The sequence below is a fragment of the Zingiber officinale genome, chromosome 9B (genome assembly GCF_018446385.1).
Source record: "Zingiber officinale cultivar Zhangliang chromosome 9B, Zo_v1.1, whole genome shotgun sequence".
Classification (NCBI taxonomy): Eukaryota; Viridiplantae; Streptophyta; class Magnoliopsida; order Zingiberales; family Zingiberaceae; genus Zingiber; species Zingiber officinale.
Window position 1 is genome coordinate 112,717,031 of NC_056003.1, and position 17,993 is coordinate 112,735,023.

The 17,993-nt window shown below is 39.2% G+C and overlaps 1 non-coding gene across 1 annotated transcript; it reads left to right on the forward strand.

Annotated features, from left to right (window-relative positions):
- The first annotated feature begins 343 nt into the window (after positions 1–343).
- LOC122025828 lies at positions 344–449 on the forward strand. The gene has a single exon (XR_006123854.1). It is a non-coding gene; the product is annotated as a small nucleolar RNA R71 (small nucleolar RNA).
- The last annotated feature ends 17,544 nt before the right edge of the window (positions 450–17,993 follow it).

Genomic DNA, 17,993 nt, shown 5'->3' on the forward strand with positions numbered 1-17,993 from the left:
ATCTCCTTTAAACCATTTTGAAACAATACTTTCAATCTTTGCCCCCAAATGTTTGAACTCCCTGTTCTGTGACTTGAGATTCTCAAGACTCATAGATGGTTGAGTTATAATTTGTTTGACAGGCTCTATAACATTTATAGCTTGCACTTCATGAATGTTTGAGGGAAATTTCATCAAACTTATGTTCGACCATTCATGGAGGTTCAATATTACTTGATCAATTAACATATATGCTTCATCTACACTTTTATTCATAAAAGATCCTTCAGCTGATGAATCCAATAAACTCTTGTCTGAGAAAGAAATTTCCCCATAGAATATGTGCAGAATCAACCATTTTTCAAAATCATGATGAGGGCACTATCTTTGAAGGCTCTTGAATCTATCCCATGCTTCAAATAATGATTCTACATATGTCTGAGCAAAATTTGTTATGCAATTCCTCATATACACTGTTCTGCTTGGAGGGAAAAAATGATTCAAAAATTGCTTCTCCAATTGCTCCCAACTTGTGATACTTTGAGGATGGAGAGAATATAACCAAGTTCTTGCTTTATCCTTGATACTAAAAGGAAATGCCATCAATCAAACTACATCTGCTGACACTCCTTCACATTTCACCATATCACAAATCTCTAAAAATGTTTCAAGATGCAGATAAGGACTTTCTGATACTTTTCCTCCAAATTTGTGACCTTGTATCATGGAAATTAACTCTGGATCTAATTGAAAACTTTCTGCTTCAATTTGAGGTTGCATAATGAGAGATAAAAATCTTACAGAAAAGGGTGTAGAAAAATTTCTCATGGGCCTGCTTAACATGTTAGGGCTCATGGATATTCAAGAAAAAATTATTAGAAATTGAAGAATCAAAGATAAAAAATAAAATGCAATATGAAAAATAAGAAAGAAAATGCAGAATTTAAATTGCAAGAAAGAAAGTGCATAATGAAAACAAGAAAGAAAAGACAAAAGGAAAAAAGAAAAATATCTAGAATAATTCATATGCTAATCAACTAATGTGTTTATAAGTTCTTGTTATTCTTGCTGCCTTTATGAAATTTGATCTTCTCATACACAAGAACAATATTGCAAGATATGTTTACAAAAGAAAAGTAGAGAAAAATTTAAATCAAAAGAAAAACAGAGAAAAGCTAGACTAGAATGCTAGAAATAAAAAATGCAGAATTAGAATTGCAACAGAATAAATTGTCAAGAAGTAGAAAGATATGCAAGATTATGAAAACTGAATTCTAAAAATTAGCTATAACTATGCTAATGAAAAGAAAAGAAAAGTTATGTTTAGTCTAACTCAATTGATAATCTCTAATGTTATAAGCACAGTCCCCGACAACGACGCCAAAAACTTGTTAACTATCCGCAAGTGTACGGATACATCGTCAGTAATAAAGAAAGATATCGTATCCACAGGGACTGGTTATAACCACTAAAGATATCTCAACATGAATTAGATAAACAACTAATCAATTGATTTATAAAAGCTAAGTGCAACTCTGAAAAGTAAGATATAGAAGTAAAGCATAGAAACAGGGATAAGGGCTATGATAAAAGGATATTCTAGGAGTTTTGGTTTCTTTGTAATATTATTCAATGTAAATGATCTACCAAATCTTATTCCTCATTTGTCCATTATTTGTAGAAGGTTGCTGATTCTCTCTTGCAATAGACACCCGACTTAGGACTAAAATTTATATCAAAATATGATCAATTAGGAATGATTCCTATGATGTCCTTACACTGGCTTGCCTGTCACGTGTGTCCCTCGGATAATCAACATAGAAATACATTACTTCTCAACCTATATTAAGATATAAAAGATTAATGCATACAATCTATCCTACCCCCTTGAATGACCTTATTTCACCTTCAAAATTATCCCTCAATCGTCCTTACATGAATTTGTTTGTCACGTACACCCCTCGGATAATCGAATGAGGAATTACCTCTATAAGATCCACAAGATACCCAAACATTTAATCAAATATGGTAATTAAGTCCAATCACAATAATCCACACAAGATCAAATGGATACGAACAAGACAAAATCATAGAATTAGGAAATTGGCAAATCCACAAGAGTTTACATCAAATCATATTACAAATACTCCCTCCATCCTTGAACAAGGAGATCTAATCCATAGAACAAGAAAAGAAACCCAAAGACAGGAAGATTACAAGCATCTTGATCCCCAAATCCAAGAAGAGAAAGGGAAGAAAAGCTTATCTACGATGAAGAACAATCTTTGGATCCAATCCTCGATCTCGGAGTCGATTCGTTGAAGATCTACCCTTAGATCGTCGAAAAATCCCTCCAAGAAGGTGAGGAATCACCCAAATCTTACTCTCTCCCAAAAGGGAGAATCCCCTTTCAAATTGTGGAAGAAACCCTTATATAGAGCAGAGATTTTGGGCGCTACACGACCCCGAGACCTGGCCGTGTGTGAGACATGGCCAAGGTCACTCTCTTCACAACCCATCTCACATGACCGTGTGATGCACATGACCGTGACATGTTCTGCCACTGCCAACCTTGCACGACCGTTACATTTTCTTCATTACAAGTCTTCTAATTACAAGTCTTTTTATTATAAGTCTTTTTAAATACATAACCATGCTTACTCAAAATGGCTCGTTACATTTTCGGGTATTTCTTTGTTGAGTCTACGACGGTTTATGAATAGAGGAGGAGGTTCCCTAGGTAGATAACCACCCTCTCTCAGTTATTGAAGAATCCCTGCCACAGAATGGTTTAAAGCCCCTATGATTCAACGAACATATTCGTTAACAAACGCTGGAGACCTTAGATAAGTTAGGCGTCTCTCTTCCCATCGGTTTTCCTCATGCTCCTTATAACTTTGAAATTCAGCCTATGTTTTAGCAGCTTGATCTTTGAGAGTGTCTTTCTCCAATTTAAGTTGTTCCAGTTCCTTTCGAAGTGAGGATATTTCATCATCCTGGACCTTTCTTTGTTCTTGCTCTTCTAGCAAAGCAAAATCTCTTGATGCTGATTCTTGAGCCTGATCAGAAAGACAGACATTATGAAGCCTCTCTACTTTCTCTAAAACAAGGCTTTTATGAGAAACATCTAAGAGGGCTTTGTCCTTCAGAGCAATTTCCATCTGGAGACCAGAATGTAATCGATCCACTTGTAGCTCTAGGGTTCTCCTTTCAAGATCTTTGTTTTTCAATGACTGCTGTAACTCCTGCAATTCTTTCTTTATAGCCTCTAGTTGTTGATCTTGTGAGGCTACTTTTTTGCGTAATTGAGTGACCTCAATGTGAGAAGGAGGAAGATTGACTTGCAATGTCTTTACTTGAGCCTTTAACTTGCCATTTTCCCTTTCCAAGGCAATGACTAACTGGTCCAAATGAAGACTTGAGGCGAGGAACTAAAAGTAATAATACAGTTAGTGAAAGCAATAAGAAGTTAACAATATATAATAAAAAATACTTATAGCAACAGCTTGGTGACTATGATTGTCGGCACGGCTGGAAATACTAGTGCCTTTTAATAATTCTTGGCTATGCAACCAAGAATCAGACAGTGGGCCTTGCAGTTGTAAAAAACCATAACCAGGAGGGTCCGAAATTTGTCCCATTTGAGAGGGAAGACCCATAGCTTGTCTAAATAAAGGCGTGGAGCCAGAAGGTGAAGAGGGTCACGTGGAAGAAGAAGGAAGAGAAATGAGGGGAGTAGTAGAACCAGGAATGATACAGGATGAGCTAGAAGGGAAAGAAGTAGTAGAAACGAGAGCAACAGAGGAAGAACTAGAGGGGGCGGAAGGTGGTAATGCAAGAAGAGTTGATTCAATTGTTGAAGCACGAATTGCTGATGGCCCTGGACTTGGAGAAGATCTCCGGCAAGGTGTTCGTTTAGCTCGTGGCCCAGAGGCCAGAGGAGGCAATGCCAAGGCGAGAGGCTGAGAGGATACAGAGGGGGTAACGACCATCTGAGAAGCAGAAGAAGCTGAAACAATAACAAAAGAGGAGGGGATGAGTAGAGCCGGTCTCATCATCCTATGAGAAAGATTGGAGATAATGTGAGTAGGGGACATTGGTGTCTTACCTCTCTCAAAAGAAATAGGTGCCGGAACGAGGGGAGTTTGTACAAAGGTACCAAAGAGGTCGCCAAAAGGAACATCTTCAGTAAGCTTGGGTTTCTTGATTAAGGTAATAAAAGGTTGTTCCTCTTCCTCTTCCATAGATGCAGCAGCTTTCGCTTCTTGCTCTTCTTTAGACAACAAACCCAGGGTAGAGGAAGTAAGATTGGCTCGACGAGCTTGTAGCCATTTTTCTCCAAGATTATTCAAAAAAAACTTAGTCATAATAGTGTTCTTATATATGAAAGCCGGTAGAAGAGCATCAGCTGAAACATAAGAATTAGGCATCATTATAGAGAATGATTAGCAACCAATTGATAAATATAGTTCAAAATATTTAGACATACCAAAAGAGACATCCAGGGGAGTGTTGATGTTACTTATTCCAAAGGGAAACATCAAGCCCTCCACAATCAAGGATGGTAAGCTGAATTTTGCCCCCTTTAGTTTGGATAAAGCGAAAGAGACAGAGGGATCATTGAGGAGATTGTCGGTACTAGGAACTGGAGGGAGATCATATATCCATTGGATAGGAAAAGGAGGAAAAGAAGGGAGGCGCATAAAGAAAAATTTGTGACGCCATTCCCCTTGAGGAGGAATTCGGTTGAACAAAATAGCCTTAGGGCGAGACTGAAATTTGAAGACACCGATATCTACTTGGCGCGGAATGAAGAAGTGGTGAAAAAGACGAGGGGATAGAGGAAAATCTAGTAGTTTTGATACTCCAACGAAACCCATGAGGATAGAAAAAGACTGAGGGATAAATTGATTAAGGGGAATCTTAAAGTAGATACTAACATCAGAGAAAAAGGGATGAGAGGGAATCGAAAACCTTGTAAAACTTGGTCCCGAAAGATAGATATGCACCTTAGAGGAGGAAGATGTGGGCTATCTTGTGGGGTAAGACAAACTATATAGGAAGGAAAATCATAGCTCACTTGTAAATCCACCTCCTCTGGTTCTATAAGGTCAGAAGCGCACGAAAGGGACCATGCAGGGGAAGAAGTGGCCATGGCGGAATAGCAGAAGGGAAGCAAACAAAGGAGAAGGTAGGGATATTCAAAAAGAAGAAGATAATATCTCAAACCTCCTTCACTCTTCCTCAGGGCCTTATACCCAAGAACCCTTAAACAGGAGAGGAAGAAGAACTAGAAAAAGGAAAAACCTGAAAGCATAGGGGTATATAAAATAGTAATATCAATGGCAGTTCGAATAAAACTTAAGTATAAAAGTGGGTATAGAGAGAAGGAGTATGAATCCAATAAGGAAGAATACCCGTAATCATAACCGTCATAAAGAGGTAATGTCATCAAAGGATAGAACCGAATTCAAAAAGAAGGATGAATCCCAAGAAAAAGGTATTAAGTTTGGTAATCTTCCTCGAGAAACGTGACCAGGTTTTTCTTGATATATGCTTGATTCTTAAAGAATCAAAGAAGTATGGAGAAAATTGGTTGGGTACTAGATGATAAAATCATTTCAGATTATCTATTTGATTAAAACAATAAACCCGGACAGTTATACTAGATCGGACGAGATTTAGTTAAGGCATCAGTCGATATGTTCTCTCCTAAGGGTATATCGACCAAGTATAATAAACCAATTGATATTGAAAATATTATATTATAAAGTACCATGTTATATCGAACGAGACTTGGTTAAAAACGAAGTACCGGACGATGCTTGTAAGCATAAGCATAAGTCGGTCGGTTACGATAGATCGGCCAAGATGGATGATATTATAATATACTGATTAAGGATTTATAATGGCAAGGCAGGTGGCATTCACCATAATGAATCAGATGAAATTTAATTAAGTATAATGCACCAGATGGTATTCATAGATACAAGTATAAATCGACTGGTTATAATAAACTAAACGATGTTAGTAATATTACGACAGGCCTCACTAAATCGGACGGGACTTAATTAACTACAAAGTGCCAGACGAAATTTTAAACACAAGTATGAATCGGCCGGTCACAATGGATCGACCGAGAGGGAAGATATTATAGTATATTGAGTGAGGTTTTATAGTGGCAAGCCAAGTGACATTCGACATACTTAAATAAAACAAGCAACCACCACGAAAAGGAACAGATTTAGTAATAAAGATAGAAGTTTAACTTTACATAAACAAACTAGATTGTCATCACAAATTCTAGTCAACTTTATAATGATTTAGATTCGAGTAAAGAAATTACTCTATAGTTAACTGAGGAAATAGATCAGCGGGCCTGTTATCAAGAAGTTTACGTCGATTCAAGAAATTGGGAGGGGGATCACGAGATAAGAAGTCTTCTTCTCGCAGTTGCTTCACCGCTCCTTCAGCTCCGACATTGTAGGCTGCCAAAATCGACTTTAGATGGGCCTATTGAACTCAGGAGAGTGGATCAAGACGGTAGCTCGCTCCTTGAAGCGGGTGTCTTCACCAGCCTTGTAGACTACTAAAGCCGTTTGGGAAGTTTTCAGCTCAGCGTCTTTGGTGGATGCCTCTACTTTGGCTGTGTCCAAAGAGGTATTCAAAGAATCTATTTCATTATCTTTCAAATGCAAAGCCTTGAGTTTATCAGCCAATGCAGATTCATAATCAGATTTTAAGTTGTTGAGTTCAGCCATCTGATTCTCTAATTTGGAAGTTAGTTTCTTGTCGAGATCCATAGCTAATTTGAGTTGCGATTGGAGACTCTCAATTTGAGATTCATATTGTCTCTTGGATTCTTCTGAAACTCTAGCAAGAGACATCTCAACAACTTGCTGCTTCAATTTCTTATTCTCATTATACAAGTTATGCATCAGCCGAGATAGACCCATGTTTTCTAACCATCGCTGGAAATATAATGAAGAGTCAGCAAATAGTCAAGGATAACTAATAAATAAACATTGATGAACATAGTCGGGTTTCCTTGTAAGAGAATCGATCGATTGTCTCAGGAGTGGTAGGCTCCCCAAAGAAAGGATGAATTTCCTCCCAGGCATTAGTAAAAGAGCCTCCCAGCAAGATAGGGAGGACGGGAATGGTAGAGGAGCTCGCGGAAAAAGAAGAAGTTGGAATAGAAGGGGGAGCAAAAACCAGATAAGAGGAAGGTGAGGAAGGTAAAGATCCAGATTCTGGAATAGACAGAGGAAAAGTGAAAGAAATGCCACCAGGAGCAGTGGTACTAGAGGAAGGGGAAGAGGAGAAAACAAGAGAAGGATAAAGGTCATCCAAAGTGGGCTCAGCAGAAGGAAGATCAGTAGAAGCAAAGTCTTCTGAGAGCAATTCTTCAGCAGAAAGGATGAGTCTCCTTTTGGGAGGAGGAGCCCTAGTAAGTTTGCACCCCGGGCGTTTGCCGGGAGCAACTTCAGCTATTGATTTACCGGAGCTCACAAGAGATGTAAGCTCAATGATAGGAAGGGGAGTGGTTACTGAAGGAGCAATAGCCACTGATGAAGAAATAGTCGGCAGAGAGACAGCAGGAGTTTCTGCAGGAAAGCCTTCGGGAACCTCAGGAACCACCTGAGAGCTGGATACTTCAACCAGGGGAGCCGGATCTTCGACTGGGGGTGGCGGAGTAATGGCAGCAATAAGTTCTTGCTCTTTCGCGCGAAGTGCGTCCTCTTCCAGACGCAGTTCTTCATCGATTAAAGCAGAATAAAAATTGTCCACTACATAGAGGGAAGAAAATGTTTTAATTAGTAAACATCAAGAAGGAAGAAACAGAATTTTACCTAAAGAGCCTTGTGTATCAGGCTTGACAGGGCTTAGACCAAATAAATACAGAAGATCGACCCATAGCCACTTAGGGATAGAAAGCCGGCAACATAGCAATTTTTCACAATAAGCAGGAAAAGAAGGATGAAGGTGAAACTCCTTGACGTCGGGCAAGGGAGGAAAGGAGGATCTCCAGGCATGGGACCAAGGGATGGGTCCCGGAAACTTCACAAAGAAGAAACGAGACTTCCAAGCTTTGAGGGACGAAGGCATATCCTCAAAAAGGACCATCTTAGTCCAGGATTGGAAAAGAAAAACGTCAGGTTCTGAGCATTTTGGATAGGAAAACATAAAAAAATTTTGGGGAGTAGGAGGAATATCTAACAAATGAAATAGCATGTAGGTGCCACACAAATAACGAAAGACATTAGGTGCGAATTGTTGCAAGGGAATATCAAAATACTGGCTCACATCAATTAGAAAAGAAGGAATGGGAAATCTCAAACCCCCTATTAGCTGATCCCTGAAAAAAGTCACGCAATTAGCAGGGGGACGGTGAGGATGATCATCTGGTTTAGGGATTAAGATGCTATATTCCCTAGGGATTTCATATTGATGGCGAATAGCAAGCCTAGCATTTTTGTCAAAAGAAGATGAAATTTAGACATACCAAGGAGCAATCGTTTCTTCAGCCATAAACAAAAGTAAAGGTTAGTGGAATAGCAAGTTACTTACTGGAGTCAAGAAAGGAGAACGCCGAAAAGCGGTGAACACGAGGAGTGATCAAAGACTGCAACAAAAGAAGAACGCTAAGGCAAGAAAGAAAGGGACGAAGTCGACAAGAAGACAAAGGGTTTAGAGTTTAGAAGACACACAACTGTCGTTAGATCAAAACACTTTTATTTCAATAAACGTCAGGGATTAAAGAAAAAGGGCAAATGGCCGTGTGACGTAGCAGAAAGAGAAGACATGTGTTACATAATCATAAATGGGCATTTATGTTGGACGTGACAAATCGAATCATGCTGGGGTTGGTAACACCTCATCGTGCGCCTTCAACATTCTCTTACCGTTGAAAAGCCAATCATAGTCGAGGAAATTTTGAGGAAAGGTGCAGTTTACTAGGTGTAATAAAGGAAGATGGAACGGGTTTGACAGAACCCGGACCGAGGATAGAAAATAAAAGCCAGACGAGCGCAAAGCACAGTTTGAATTGATATCATTATGAAGTACAGATAACCTTGTTTGCAATACACAAGCTAATATCGGTCGGGATAACTTTATCTATAATAGATGGTATAACATCGGACGGGATAACCTTGTTTGCAATAAACAAGCTAATATCGGTCAAAATGACAATGTTTATAACATATAAGTCAATATGTGTTAAGGCATTACATTTATTCTTGTGAACTAGAAGGATTCAAGAAAGTCACTCAATTCAATACAAAAGATCGTTCAATTTTACACTTAGAACCGGATCAAATACATAACATAACATTTTCATCTCAAAACGTTAAACCTCGATAGGTCAACAAAAGTTACAAACATAAGCTCTCAGGATACTCAGAAGATTTTAATCCCACCGGAGCCAAGCTTGTCATGGCGCAGAAGTGGAAATATTTTGCCTGGCACCAAGGAAGCTTGCTCGGGCTGCAGAAGTGGGAATATTTTGCCCGGGACGAAGAAAACTATGAAGCAGAGTGACCTCATGAACAAGGAGGGGCAGATCTATTCACGCCCTGGTGCAAAGGTGACTGAAGAGTCCCTCCCCTGCTTGAGCCCTTGAGCTCTGCTTCTAGAGTGACCATCCTAGCCCACGGGTAACATGGGCTATGCCCTCATCGCGACATCCATGGGCTATTTAGTTGGCCCTCCATAAGTAGTGGGAACCCCTCTGAAACCCGTCGAGTTTGTAGAGTAGTCGTACCTTTGGATGGAGATTCTAGATCTCGAGAAACTTCATTTCTCAGGATAATTTCTCGGATCAAAAGGTTAACTAAAGCCAAAGCTTGGGCAAACTCATATATAGATCTCGCCCTATCCAACAAGAACTGTCCCCAGAAAGGGGGATCTGGGGCCATACTCTCGGTAAGAATAAGTGAACAAGGAAGACAAAGAAATGGGGCGAATGGAGAATGAAGAGAGGGTAACAACCCTATTTAAAGGATCAAAAGACTCACGGGATCACTGTACTTGAGTTCACGGGATAACTGTAGTAGAAAATAACGAGGCCATTACAGTACCTATGGCAGAGTCACGGGTAAGGACAGGCAAAGAAACAAAAATAGACTTGTGTCTAGTCAGTCGGCTACACCTCCTTCGACTAGACTTGAAGGGAAGGCTAGTGATATGGGTTAGGTTTAGTGGGTCCCTGGTGAAAAAGGGAAATGAGATAGCAGAATTAAGAAGACAGGTCAACATCGACCGAGATATACCTTGATGAAGGAAGATCAATACTGACATCGATCGATACATACCTCAAGAGAAGTAGGTCAATATCGGCCGAGATATACCTTAGGGGAAGGCAGGTTAATATCGACCGATATATACCTTAATTAGAGCATGTCAATATCGACCGATATATACCTTAATTAGAATAAGCCAATATCGATAGATATATACCTTAATTAGAACAAGCTAATATCGACCAAGATATACCTTAAGAGGAGGTAGACCGACATCGATTGATACATACCTCAAGAGAAGTAGGCCAATATCGGTCGAGATATACCTTAGGGGAAGGCAGGTTAATATCGACCGATATATACCTTAATTAGAGTAAGCCAATATCGACCAAGATATACCTTAAGGGAGGCAGGTCAATATCGATCAAGATATACCTTAGGGGAGACGTGCCAATATCGGTCGGGATACATCTTAGGAAGGGTAAATCAATATCGACCGGGTTTAAGATAAAAAGCCAGGATTGTTTAAAGTGGCATATCTAAGATTAATTAAGTATACATGATCGCCCGGAATAAAAAGATCTAAAGCTTTATAGAGTTGGTAATATATTACTGAACGACTAGTTGAATGATAATGATAAACCGACTGAACAGGGTCTTGGTTTAATATTTGGTCAATACAAAACATAGTATAATAACAAGCTGTTTATAACGGAATAAAGATAGGACGAACGAGTAGACTCATAATTAATTTAATAAAGATATCTGTATGTGATTGAATAACATGTTTACCTATTTGGCAGGAAGTATGCTTCTAGACTTTTCTGCAGGTACTAGATGACAAGAAGGTACATCTGGGGTACAAAAAAGATTCCTTAAAAGTCATTTATCACAAGTACGCAGCCTACGTCATCTCATAACAAACTCTAACAAACCGGGGTCCACTTCATGACTACGGAGGTTATATGAAGTGGTATAAAAAGGGGAATCCTCTCTGTTAGCCAGGTAAGTTCACATGGAAGTTCGCATCACTACTCGCACTAAAAAGACCCTAATTCTCAACTACTGTTCATCTTTTTCCTTCTTCCACACAAAGAGAGATCACTGACTTGAGCGTCGGAGGGCCTAGCCAGGGATTCCCACCCCGGTCTTAGGTCACTGACGATAGTGTTGGTTGGTCTCTTGTGCGCAGGAAACCATAGGAGCTCTGGATCTCGATTTTCTTCAGTCAGATCTCTCTCTCATCATTGAAGTTTCGCACAGGGAAGGCATTCTGTGATTTCATTCTCCCCGATCCGGTTTGGGTTTCTCGGATTAGTATCCAGTCAGGTATTACTCTTCATCAGCAGTAGGTTTCCTCCCCAGCTTTCCATTTTGTCAAGCTTCTCAGACAGGATCAAGGGGCAAGACCTAATTTTCAATCTGGGCAGCAGAATTTTCAGCAACAACAACAATCTTCTCAAGGCTATTAGTTTTCTAAAATTGAAAAGATGCTTGAGGAAATTATTTCTAATCAAAATGAAATGAAGCAAGACATTTTTAAGTTGACTCATAGAATGGATAATTCTGAAAAGCATCAAAAGATCCAAGATAACCAAATTGCCCAGCTAGCCTCATCATCTTCAAGAGCACCGGGGCAATTTCCTGGAAAACTTGATGTAAATCCAATAGAGCATTGCAATCACATCGAACTTAGGAGCGGACGGACCTTGGGGGATCCTCAAGTGACTGCTCAAAAAGGGATAAAAGCTGAAGAAGAGCTCTCTCCTCCGACACTTAAACCAAATCAGATTCAAGAAAATGAGGAGAGTACCATTAAGGTTGAAGAGACTCTTCCACTTAATCCACAGAGTCAAGTAATCCCTTTTCCTCAAAGATTAGTGATGCTAAAGAAGGATGAAGAGTTTAGCAGATTTTTGGACAAAGTTAAAGAAATCTGTGTGGAAGTTCCTTTGATTGATGCAATTCTACAAATGCCAAAATTTGCCAAGTTTTTGAAGGACATCATGTCAAATAAAAGAAGAAGAGGAGACATAGAGACCATAGCACTTACGGAGGAATGTAGTGCTCTTTTTGAGAAGAACATCTCTCCAAAGTTGAAGGATCCAGGAAGCTTTTATATTCCTTGCAACATAGGAGCTGAATTTATTGAAAAAGATTTTTGTGATTTGGGGGAAAGTGTTAGCCTCATTCCTTATTCCATTTGTAATAAATTAGGTTTCAAAAACTTTAAACTTACTACTATGGAACTGTAACTAGCTGATCATTCCTGCAGGTACCCTATGGGTATAGTTGAAGATGTGTCGGTAGAGGTAGGTGGGAGTATAATTCCCACTGATTTTGTAGTACTTGACATGGAGGAGGATCCAAAAATTCCTATCATATTGGGAAGATCTTTCCTAGCTACAGCTGGAGCTATTATTGATGTTTAAAACCATAAGCTTTCTTTGGTAATTGGTAAGGAAATGTTGGAATATCATCTATCTAATGCCTCTAACCATGTCTCTTCTCTTTTAATTGCTTTTAGCAGGGCAAGCATTTACAAACTTGAGGAATGAAATTTCCATCCTCATGGGAGGCCGCTAAATGAAGAGAATAATGTGGTGGAAGATGTTGGGAGAAGGCCTCCCAACAAAAATGAAAAATATGTCTGCCCTCCTAGGGCAAGAAAAAGATAAGAATGATTAGATTGGTCGAGCTAAAGACCTTAAACAAGCGCTTCTTGGGAGGCAACCCAAGGGTTCTTTTAGTTAGTGTATTTCATGTTTCTATTTTTCATTAGTAGTGTTTTTACTTTGTTTTCGCTTTGATTTCAGGTTGAAATTCCACTTCCATGAGCTTTCCATGACATCTTCATGGGAATGGAAGTGTTGGAGAAGCAAGGAAGGAGAAAAATCATCATTTAGAGTAAAACAGAGCTTGGTCGTGTGTCATACACGGCCAGGTACATCCTACAGAAAGGAAGGATGCTAGGGTCGTGTCTATATGACACGACCGTGTAAGGCATTCCGAGGAGAAAAAGAGCCAGGTTGTGTCCCAGACACGGCCTTGTGACAATTCTAGAGGAGGGAAGGTTCTCGACCGTGTATCAGACACGGTCGTGTGAAGATCCAGGAGCAAAAATTGCACTGGACGTGCCATTTAGCACGGCCGTGCAAGGCTGCCCGAGAATAGGAAGGATGAGGTCGTGTCTCAGACACGGCCGTGCGAGCTAATCCAAGGAGGAGATGGTTGTGGCCGTGCCGATGGGCACGACCGCGTGAACCCAACCGAGGAGGAGGTTAGGGCCGTGTAGATCTACACGCCTCGTGTGAACTCTTTTGCCTTGGTCGTGTCTGCTCTATACGGGCATGCACAGGTCATGTCATCCACACACCCCCATCCTCTCCAAGCGTTCTTCTCTCCAAAACCTCCTTCTTCTTCAACCTTTCTCCTAAAACCTTCTCAGATCTAGATCTCAAACTCTTCCTTCTCCACAAACTTCATCAAGATCTAGACTTTTCTCTTCTCCTATATCCGAGATCTACACCTTCTTAGCCAAATATCTTGTTCTTCAAGATCTAATCTTTCAAGATCTAACTTCAGCCTAGAACAGTACCCTCTCCACTTAATCTTGACAACATGTCCAACATTTTGAAGAGACTTCGCAAGGGGAGTGGAGGATCAAGCGGAGGAAAGGAACTGACAAGGGAAAAAGGAAAACAACCAGCAAAAGGCAAAGGGAAGAGGACCGCACGCGACGAAGGTAATGACAACGAATTTAATATCATTTTTAGAAATGAAGATCATAAATCTAGATATGAAATTTTTGTCAATAGAAAGATTATGTGCACGCGATATATGGACCCAACTGTTTTAGACATGCTAGGGATTAGAGAAGATGTGGATTGGATGATTGGGTTCTTAGATTGGAGTGACATTATGTACACACATCTACCGATGTATCCTCGCATTATTCTAGAGTTTTTGAGTTCACTAGACGTCCATTTTGCCAATGAAGATGATTATGTTGGCAAAATATCTTTTAGACTGATGAATCAAGAGTTTCAATGGACGTTTAGTGATTTCAATAATTGTTATGAATTGTCTACCGGTAATTCTCGCAGGTTTGATTCAAGGTTTAATTGGAATCACTTTTGGAATTTGATCACTGGATTAGAGCAATCTTATGAGCTTTCTAGAGCTAAAGCTTCTCACATGCAAAACCCTGTCTTTAGATACTACCGTGTTATGAGTAAAACTATTTTTGGTAGAGGGGAAAGTGATGGAGTCATCAAGAAAGTTGAGCTTTATGCTTTGTGGGCTATGTTGCATAAGGTTGATTTTGATTCTAGTTTTCATTTTTTGCAAACCCTAGTGAGAGCCGGGAGGGCATCCTCGGGGTCAATTGTTTTTGGTGGGTTGATTACTCAAGTAGCTATAAATTTGGAACTTGATCTAGATGGGTTGGAAGTCATCCATGGCAATGACATGATAGACATTGATGCATGTCTTGCTATGAAAATGATTTGTTGGGATGAGAACGGTTTTGCATTTCCTAGGAGGAATGGATTTCCTCTACCTCTTCCTTGTCCCGAACGAACTTCTATTCGCAACCCTTCTAATTGGGTAATCTCTTATTTTGATCCCGAGAATGTCCCTTTTGTGTCCGGAGACACAGAGCCACACCTTGAGCCCTCATCATCTGGATACCCGCAGCCTTCCGGATTTTCAGATCCTGCTAGGCACTCTTTTGCCTATGGTACGGGTTCCTCCAGATTTGATTTTTCTGATCTTCGTGCATCTCTGGACTCACTTCATGAGAAGCAAAATTCCCAACGAGCAATGTTGGAGGGTCACTTCTCTTTATCAGATGACCAGTTCAGAGAAGTACAAAATCACTTTCAGTTTACGAGGAACTTTCAAGGTCAAGTGGTTGAATTTGTACAGGACTATGATATTGATCAAGCACGAATGAGGGAATTCATGCAGGACATGAGTGTCACTAGTCAACAAGTTGATGCTCTGTATGAATATCATAGATTCCTAAGTGAAACTCCTGGTTTTCCTAGTTTTCCCATTGGGGCACGACGTAGGCCTCCTTTCCTTCATCCACCTCCTCCTCCACCATATTGATTTCATTGGGACGATGAAAAGTTTAAGTCTGGGGGTGTTAATAACCTGATTTTTCTTTGCATTTTTATTTTTTTCTTTTTGCATTCTAGTTTTCAGTTTTTGCTTTTATTTTGCATTTTATCTTGATTATTTTTCTTTGATTGTTTGTTTTTGATAGTCACTTGACGGTCTTTTGAAAAATTTTGTGGCATACATCTTTAGAACATCAAACTTCACTTATATGCTTTCACTACAACAAAAACCCTCATAGACATCGGTTTTCCACCCTTGTCTATTACATTTTCGACCGATGTCTATGAAGGCGATGTAAAAGGTCTGCCATTTTAGACATCGGGTTAAAACCGGTGTAGTATCACTTAACGACATCGGGTGTAAAACCAATGTAATATTATATGTTAATAACACCAGTTTTGGCAGCGGTATACAACCGATGTAATATTAGTTAATGACACCGGTTTTACAGCGGTGGAAAGCCGATGTAATATCAGTATTGTTTAACGACACAAATTCGATTTCCGAAACAGTGAAAAACCGACAGTATCCAAGAAAATACACAAATATTCACAAATTACACAAATATTCTTCTTCCAACAGTATCCATAAAATACACAAATATTTACAAATTACATAAATATTCTTCTTACAACAGTATCCATAAAATACACAAATATTCTTTTTACATCAAAAGCTAATAGATATTGTATACATCAAGGTAGAACATCGATTAAGTTGCACAAACTACAAGCTCAAATACAAGCTCATTCGATTAACACTAATAGATATCGTTTCGAATAAGATGAGCCTGTATTGGCAGAGGCAGAGGTTGGACCATGACTAGAAATTGTATTTTCCCAAACTACAAGCTCATTCCCAGATAGATGATTTGATGTTCGTTCTTCTTCTTGATGTTTATAAAACATAGGCTGCTTACCCTTTCCATTTGCAAAATAAAAAAAAAAGAGTATAAATACATGAAAACAATAAAATGATTTGGAAATCCGTGTTTTTTCCTACAACAAGTGTATAGCAAGAAAAGAATTAGAACTTATAGCACAAAATTTTTAGGCATCAACCAGAGAACAAAAGAAGCATTACCTGAAGTTGAGACACGAACCACTTCATTTGCATCTTGTAGAGCGAATGATGATTCGTGAGAAGTGGCAATTGAGGGTAGAATTTCTACAAGAATAGATTCCGCTGCAGCATCAATATCATTAGGATGCTCAAAAGCGACAGCCTTCAATATTCGCAGATCAATCTGTAAGGACATTAACAAAAGCGACGAAATCTTATGCTAGTGTAGGAACACTAACTAACATTTAAAACCAAATTTCAAAATATAAATTGCTCAAAGTTATTGAAGATTAGAGGCAATAAATAAATTTAAAATACAATCACGTTCAAAATAATTTAACTAATTACAAAAATAAACTCATTCCAGCTTCAAGTGCATTTGATCAGTAACTTAAAAACATATCTGCAAAATATTTTTCAACAAGTACAAGCATGACATTTGTTATACATTTATACAAGGGTGGAGGCATATGAAGGGTTGTGGGTTCAATTGACCTCACAGAAACTTCAATTTCAATATATTTTACCAAGTAAATTATTTTTTGAACTTACACAAATTACCTTGAAATCATTCATTAGTTATTTAGAAAATATTCTCCCTCAGCAACTTTCTTCATAGCATTATCAAATTAGCCGTTAACTTAATGATGAAATCCAAAAATTTAAAGCATGATAAGATCAATTGGGTTCAATATACACAACCACATCATCTTAATGGAAATTAAATAAAAAAAGACTAATACAATCTAAAATTTCATCTTGATATTGTACACATCAAGAAGACTGGCATAAGATGTTGCACTTGCCTGAACTTAAGGATCGATTGAACAGGACCGAAGATCTCATCTTGTGTTATTTTCATTTCATCCTATAAATTTCAAATATCACAACTGTCATCACAAATGCAGATTAAGAGTTTACCAAACCATTATAGATTTAAGGACTAAGCCATACTTGTACATCAGAGAAGATGGTCGGCTGAATGTAATAACCTTTGTTTCCAATTCGATCTCCACTTGTTACTAGCATAGCACCACTGTTGATTCTCGATTTGATGTAACGCAAGATCTTGCTACACTGCTCCTCATCAATCTGAGATATGTGTGAAGAACGAAAGTGTAACGACCCACCTTCTACTGGCTAGGCTGTAAGGCCGGACCGTCACATTATGCCGTGCTAGCTATTTTTAAGGTGCGGAAAAGCTGAACTAATTTAAACTTTGCTAAGCTAATACAGGTCCTTAGTCCTACATGTACTAAGGGATGCAATCTAAGGTATACATGGCATATCCTACATCCCCTATGGTCAAGGAGCTGGATTACAGGGTTTCCTGGTCGAAACCCAGCTTCCCAATCGATTCAGACTCAACTCAATCGATTTCAAGCTATTGGATCGATCCATAGATCGATTCAGGTTGCTACTGTGCTCGGGGTAATATTCTGGATCGATTGGCTGATCGATCCAGGCTGGCCAATCGATCCAGTGATCGATTCCGAAGCTCTTTGTTCGCGGGAGCAAATTCCCTGATTCCTCGATCGATCGGTTGATCGATCCGGCAGCTTCCTGTTCGCGACAGAAAGC